The sequence below is a fragment of the Daphnia pulicaria genome, unplaced genomic scaffold (genome assembly GCF_021234035.1).
Source record: "Daphnia pulicaria isolate SC F1-1A unplaced genomic scaffold, SC_F0-13Bv2 h1tg000168l, whole genome shotgun sequence".
Classification (NCBI taxonomy): domain Eukaryota; kingdom Metazoa; phylum Arthropoda; class Branchiopoda; order Diplostraca; family Daphniidae; genus Daphnia; species Daphnia pulicaria.
Genome location: NW_025804855.1, coordinates 10001 through 17500, shown reverse-complemented (window position 1 = coordinate 17500; position 7500 = coordinate 10001). Strand labels below are relative to the sequence as shown.

Sequence of the window (7500 nt, the reverse complement as noted above, 5' to 3'; positions counted from 1 at the left end):
TCCGCTTACTGATATGCTTAAGTTCAGCGGGTAGTCTCATCTAAACTGAGGTCAGAATGAATTGTTTGTTTTCAAAAGGAGACAACACTTTATCTAGCTCGGCAGACTTTGGCGTTTTAAAGCCGGGAAAGATTGAATAATTGCCGGTTCAAATTTTTTTTTTTCGAAATAAAGCGAGTCTCTCGTTATTCGCAAAAATTAATTTACGAAAAGTGACAGGGCGTCCTGCGGCTTTTTGTATTGAAACAACGCGTCGTGCGCGAACCAAGCTTGCATAACGAGCGGTTAGAGTGAGTGATAATTCGCGGTGGTCGACACTTCGACACGCCCGGCGCACACACACAACTAAACTCGCGTTGAAGCGGTATATCGCGCACACGCAGCCGACACCTTGTTCGAGAAGATGTGTTTATTTCTAAAATTTTTTTTTGAGTTGGCTCAAAAATTTCCCATCTGTTTTGCCATCGAAAAAGGTTTCTTTTGAATAGAGAGGAAAAAAACAAAACAGGGCGAACCTTCTTTTATTTTTCCCCCTTTTTTGTATTTGAGGCATCGCGGACACTTAAGTCGCGCGGCACCCAGACGTTAGAGATTCGGGAGCTTTTATGCGGTCAGGCCGGGTGAAAAATAAATCTCGCCGCGACCCAACATGCAAAACCAAGACTGAAAAAATCTCTGTTCGTTCATCATTCGACCGACCCTCAGTCAGATGTGGCCCGAGCGAGAAGCTGGGCCGCCATTTACGTTCAAGATTTCGATGCTCCATGTGTTCTGCAGTTCGCATGGATTAGCGCACTTTGCTGCGCTCTTCATCGATCCACGAGCCTAGTGATCCACCGTTCAGGGTCGTATATAAAACGACATATTCGTTTTCTTCTCTCTTTTTCTCCAACCCGCCCAAGCAAATGAATGCGAGGGCGGAGAAAGAAAGCCAGAAAGAAAATGTTCCGATAAACACTCGTACTAGAATTTGGGTTTAGTGTGTTATTGTGATTTTGAATTCTTCCTACTTCATCGAGAGGGCGAAGGGCAAGCTTAAAAAACATTCGGTTTTCAACGGCATAGTGTCGGGCTTTGGAGTGTTAGTCTATACGACGCACACGCACGCAACCACGAGTATCTACGCCCGAAAAGAACGTCCAGAGTAAAGTCTCACACTTTCGTCCCCCACCGAGAATCAAAAAATCCCGAAGACGAAGAGAGAAACAAAAAAAAAACAATTTCGATTGGGCGTATCCGCTTTAAACCACCGCGCATCAGAGCGCCTGATACCCGTTCAAAATCTTGATGTTTTTTTTTTTTTTTTCCGACTCTCCATCCACCGAGTTTTTATTTTTCAAAGTGTTTGATTTAGGGACTAAGACTTTATAAAATCTCCTTTATTGTTCCTTCGGTACTCGCGGCCCAGGCGGGCTATCGTATTCTTCACTCTACTAACGTCAACACTGTGAGCGCCGCTAAAGGTATATTTATTTTTTTATTTTTTCAACAGTTTTCTTTGTACTCATATTTTCTGGTAGTAAATTTGTTCGACTTATTATAAACAACTGATTCTACATTCTCTGCTTGAAGTAAAAGAACGTAAATCGCTCGTTAAAAAAACTTACTTTGTATTATTTGCAGCTGCTTATTTTTTCGTTGTGATTCATTTACGATCCAAGACTGATGTAGAGTTCAATGCTATGTAATCCCGTTGAGAGTCCAATTGTTGTGTACCCAGCAATAAAATGGTTACGAAGAAAAAATCATGCCGATACATTTTCGAACAGATCGACCTTGTTCGTTTATGATCCTTCCGCAGGTTCACCTACGGAAACCTTGTTACGACTTTTACTTCCTCTAAAGGATCAAGTTCGACCATCTTTCAGTCTCGCCGTTGGTAGGCACCGCACGGGCAGAGATTGCTCCCCACTCGACGGCACCCCGACAAGCCCGTCCGAAGGCCTCACTAAATCATTCAATCGGTAGTAGCGACGGGCGGTGTGTACAAAGGGCAGGGACGTAATCGACGCGGGCTAGTGACCCGCGCCTACTAGGGATTCCTGGTTCATGGGGATCATTGCAGTCCCCAATCCCAACCACGAAGGAGGTTCAGCGGTTACCCGGTCCTTTCGGACAGGGAGAGTGAAACACGCTGATTCCTTCAGTGTAGCGCGCGTGCGGCCCAGGACATCTAAGGGCATCACAGACCTGTTATTGCTCACTGTCACGCGGCTGGACGCCGCTTGTCCCTCTAAGAAGACTGCGTGACGGACGCGAGAGCAGAAGGTATCGCCGGGGATGACGACGACCGAATAACAATAGAGCCAGCCCCCGCGAGACATTCCCGACAAAGCCCCGCCATACCTCATCCGCCAGGCAACCAACCCGTGAAGGCCGTACACCCGACGAACAAAGCACAACGAAACCAAGCCGAGAGATTGCCTCACTAAAGGAACCAGTCCCACCGAGACCCGAATCGCCGCCACCTGATCCCGACGCCTCCGTACTCCCTTCGGTTTCAATTGATAAAACCCGTCACCTATTTAGCAGGCTAGAGTCTCGTTCGTTATCGGAATTAACCAGACAAATCGCTCCACCAACTAAGAACGGCCATGCACCACCACCCACCGAATCAAGAAAGAGCTCTCAATCTGTCAATCCTTCCAGTGTCCGGGCCTGGTGAGGTTTCCCGTGTTGAGTCAAATTAAGCCGCAGGCTCCACTCCTGGTGGTGCCCTTCCGTCAATTCCTTTAAGTTTCAGCTTTGCAACCATACTTCCCCCGGAACCCAAAGACTTTGGTTTCCCGGAAGCTGCCCGTCGAGTCATTGGAGTAACTCCGACGGATTGCTGGTTGGCATCGTTTATGGTTAGAACTAGGGCGGTATCTGATCGCCTTCGAACCTCTAACTTTCGTTCTTGATCAAGGAAAACATTCTTGGCAAATGCCTTCGCTGTTGTTCGTCTTGCGGCGGTCCAAGAATTTCACCTCTGTCGCCGCAGTACGAATGCCCCCGTCCGTCTCTATTGACCATTACCTCGGGTCCAAAAGTAAAAGACCAGCAAAATCGGACCGAGGTCCTATTCCATCATTCCATGCTGCGATATTCAGGCGTTGGGATACACCTGCTTTGAGCACTCTAATTTGTTCAAAGTAAACGTTGCCGGCCGCCCGAGACACCCGGTGAAGGGCACCCCGAACGATTGACTGGGTGGAGCGAATCGAGTCAACTACGACCAAAATTTAAAAAAGAACCCGAAAGAACTTTCCAACTCTGGCCGCAGATACAACAACGACGCACCGACCACCACTCCGGCGATGTTGTCCGACCGTGAAGAGAGTCGGGCTTTGACACCCGGGCTCCCAGAGCGTGAAACGCAACACCCTTGATTCAGAGCGGCGCCGCCCGGCCGAAGACAGACATCCGACTACGAGCTTTTTAACCGCAACAACTTTAATATACGCTATTGGAGCTGGAGTTACCGCGGCTGCTGGCACCAGACTTGCCCTCCAATGGTTCCTCGTTAAAGGATTTAAAGTGTACTCATTCCAATCACGGGGCCTCGGAAGAGTCCCGTATCGTTATTTTTCGTCACTACCTCCCCGTGCCGGGAGTGGGTAATTTGCGCGCCTGCTGCCTTCCTTGGATGTGGTAGCCGTTTCTCAGGCTCCCTCTCCGGAATCGAACCCCGATTCCCCGTTACCCGTTGCAACCATGGTAGGCGCGTAACCTACCATCGACAGTTGATAAGGCAGACATTTGAAAGATACGTCGCCGGCGCGAAGGCCGTGCGATCGGCGTGAAGTTATCCAGAGTCACCAAAATTGGTACGGTGCGCGAGCCCGAAAGCCCGGCCCCGACTGGTTTTGATCTAATAAAAGCACCTCTTCTGCGAGCCCGAAAGCCCGCAGTCGAGGCTCGAGTGCATGTATTAGCTCTAGAATTACCACAGTTATCCAAGTAGGATGGAGTGGATCTAAGGAACCATAACTGATTTATTGAGCCATTCGCGGTTTCGCCGTCTAGCGGCTTGTACTTAGACATGCATGGCTTAATCTTTGAGACAAGCATATGCTACTGGCAGGATCAACCAGGTATTTCGTGTATGTTTGTTTGATATGCATCCGGCGAGTTGCGGGTTTTTATTTCGCCCACGCATCACCAAACACACACCAAATCAACACGTTTTTCGTTTTTTTTCTTTTTCTTCGGAAACTAAAATTTTTGATCGCAACGCCTGGCGTGTCACAGCGAGTCCCAGTGAAGAGAAACACCGATCCGATCCGTTTGTTGGATTTTTTTCATTTCAATTTCCAAAGTCAAAGACCATTCAACGGTCTATGAGCCCAAAGTGAATCGGATTCATTCGACCGGTCTTGATATATTCATCAACTTTTTTTCCCGTATTACGGTTTTCGACGGTCATATGTGGCGTGCTGTATGCTCATAAGTCAAGCCTGCTTTACTAAGCTGACAAGCATACATCTTTTAAATTTTTGTGGGCTCAGAGTTTTATTTTTATTTTTCCACCGCCGAGGCACACTCTCGCATCACCCCGCACGACACACACACACACACACACCTCACCGCTCAACGGTCACACGAGGCAGAATTTTCCGCAAAGACTTTCGAAGAGAAAGAGAAAACTCGGAACAACCGCGGTCAGAGGCCAGCATAGAGGCATCGTATAGAAAGTCATGGGCGGAAAAAAACAAATCATTTCAAGTCGAGACAAGCAACCAGACTACCCCTATAAAAGTGCGCAATTCTTTAAGAGTTCACCGAAGAATGACCGAGATCAAGTATGCACGAAACGAACATATTCCAAGGGCAGCTGAATAAGCGATTCTGCGCCGAAGCGCGAGAAAAGCAAGCGGTACACCGATGGGGATCGTTTTTTTATCGTGTTAGATTCGTTGTTGTCAAGCAAGGATTCTCAAAATGTTTTTTGCATTGCACCCAAGTTTCGTACTGATTACTTGTCGCAGACCGGTGACTGTCAAAAAAAATTTTTTTACGTTTTTTCTTGAGAGGTCACTGCCTACACACAACTCCGGGCGGGCCGTACACTCACAGCCGTTTGAATTCTCCCTTCGTGTGTCATGGCCATAACTGAGCGTACATCTTACCGGGCGCCGAGTTGATCTGGCTTGTTCGATGAACGTTCGGGATACGTACAATCGATATAGCTCCAACCGTAACTCGTTTGTAATTACGCCGGCCATACTCAGCGGGCGCTCAGCTCAGCTCTCGATATCTTCCGTCGAAGGGAAGTTCGTAGTAAAAGAGAGTCAGAGTCGACGCCACATTTTGCGGTCCTCGCATCTCATCCGATTTTTGAATTTTATAGATTTGCCATCACTTCCACCCAATTCTCTCGTATATTTCAATCTCTTGACTTTGTCCGACCGGGCCGTCTTCGCCCCCCTTCAACTCCGTCCATCTCCACTTCTGTGTTCCACACAACGAGCTTCCGTCAAACGGCAAAATGTGAAATATGCGCACGCCGCACGAAATAATTTGAAAGCGTTCTGTTTGGTGGCTTTTTTATTTTTTATCTCTCGGCTCACACACACACACACACATTTCCGCCTGAACGGTAATTTTTTTTGATACGGTGTCAAAAAGTGAAAAGACGCGCACCATTTTCTTTTCTCTTCCGTATCGTCGCTGACGGTAAACGCTGATGGTTATGATGCCGTAAGTTTGGAAGAAAGAATCTTTCCCGTCTTGTCTTGTTACGGTAAAATAACAAAGAACAAGCGTCCGATTTCTCTCACAGACGGCCACAGACAAACCACACGTGCCGAAGAAACGAAACGTCCGAAACCAAAAAAATGTTTGACGCGCGCACCTCTTCTGAACTTTTCGACCAAGAGTCGTTGGATCGAGTGACGAGCTTCTCAGCTGTCGCACCAATCGGTGAAGCGGGCGTTTGAATTCCCGTCCACATCGCGGTTCGGATATATTTTTACATATACCGACCATCGGAAATTTCGAAAACGGTTTTACCGAAGGAATGATATTTCACACACCGACAGCTCATCGAGTTCGTCTCCGTTCAACGGTTTTTTTTTTTAAGACTTTTTGATCGCATGGGGCTAAACTGGTTAGAGCAAAGCCGCGATCCAAGCAGTGAAAAAAAAACAAAGACAGTGCAAGCGCGATCGAACGGAATCGAAACTAAAATCATGTGAAGTGGCGGGCGGAAAGGAGCTCAGCTACGGTGGAAATGAAACTACAACTAACGCCGAACCGGACAACTTCCCATTCTGCGTCTTCGTTTCATTTCCCAAAGCTCCCCGTCGATACCAAAGTTTTTGCGTCGAAGCTACTAAAGAAATTTCGCGCTTTCCTTTTCGCCTCTTTCGCCTTCCCTTCGATATCTATCCAACCACCGGCTTCGACTTTATTTCTTTCACCCGTCTATTCGCCCGATAGTCGACGGTCGGCCATTCTTTGGTATCGGCCAGGCGGACTAACAAGAAGTAAGACTCGTTTGAAAAATTTGGACCGGGCTTTACAATCGCTGCTTGTCGTAATGTCGCAAATTTGAAAAAAATTTTCAATTCGAGAAACCAAACTATTCGACACTTCGAAAATTTTTGGGACTCTGAAAATTTTTCCGAGTTTAGGAATCGAGACCTCTTCTATACTAAGGAAAACCACTAATGTTCCGCCGCATAATGTCTCCGTTTTCCGGCTCATTTTTAGCGATTGGACGGGGACATTGCCCCATCCAACCGCCAGCCGACTTTCAGGAACCGTCGTTTTCAAAGTTGGGACTTAGAAAATTTTCGACGAGTGGGAATTTTTTACGGTCGCAAGTCATCACGACACGCCCGACCAACCCATTTGAGAGCCGCCACGCCTCGACGGTGTGACGGCTTTTTTTCGAATCGACGGGTCTCGCTCACTCCTCTCTCGCGCCGACCAGAGGCCGGGCGAGAGAGTCGTTGCCAAACACCGTCGTCGGAAATGGGAGAATTTGAGTGGGAATTTTTTACGGTCGCGAGTCATCACGACACGCCCGACCAACCCACTTGAGAGCCGCCACGCCTCGACGGTGTGACGGCTTCTCTTTTCGAATCGACGGGTCTCGCTCACTCCTCTCTCGCGCCGACCAGTGGCCGGGCGAGAGAGTCGTTGCCAAACACCGTCGTCGGAAATCGAGAAATTTTCATTTCCATTTCCATTTTTTTTCATCGGCCTTTATACGTCCAAGTCCCGCCAACCACGTCACTACCACGTCGTCGGGACTTAGAAAAATTTTTCAATTTTTCGGACTTAGAAAATTTTTCAACTTTCTTTTTTTCGACAACCTCTTCCCTATATAGGAAAGTAGTGGATGTTCCGGGCGAGTAACTGTACGAAAAAGTCGATTTCCGAATTTTTGCCGGACATTCACCTGAGCTCAGGCCGGGCCGCCCGCTCAACTGCCGCCCGGTCACCACCAAAAACCGGTCTTGGAAATTTTAGGACTTAGAAAATTTTTCAACTTTTTCTTTCTCGACAACC

At 47.7% G+C, this 7500-nt stretch overlaps 3 non-coding genes across 3 annotated transcripts in view; all 3 read right to left on the bottom strand.

The window, feature by feature from the left end:
- Positions 1-54, bottom strand: part of LOC124319455 — a 4575-nt gene extending 4521 nt beyond the window's left edge. The window contains exon 1 of the ribosomal RNA XR_006913150.1: positions 1-54. This exon is cut by the window's left edge and continues 4521 nt beyond it. This is a non-coding gene — a ribosomal RNA (large subunit ribosomal RNA).
- A 641-nt stretch (positions 55-695) lies between these two features.
- LOC124319458 lies at positions 696-848 on the bottom strand. The gene has a single exon (XR_006913154.1). It is a non-coding gene; the product is annotated as a 5.8S ribosomal RNA (ribosomal RNA).
- Positions 849-1784: 936 nt separating this feature from the next.
- LOC124319460 lies at positions 1785-4079 on the bottom strand. The gene has a single exon (XR_006913156.1). It is a non-coding gene; the product is annotated as a small subunit ribosomal RNA (ribosomal RNA).
- Positions 4080-7500: the final 3421 nt, after the last annotated feature.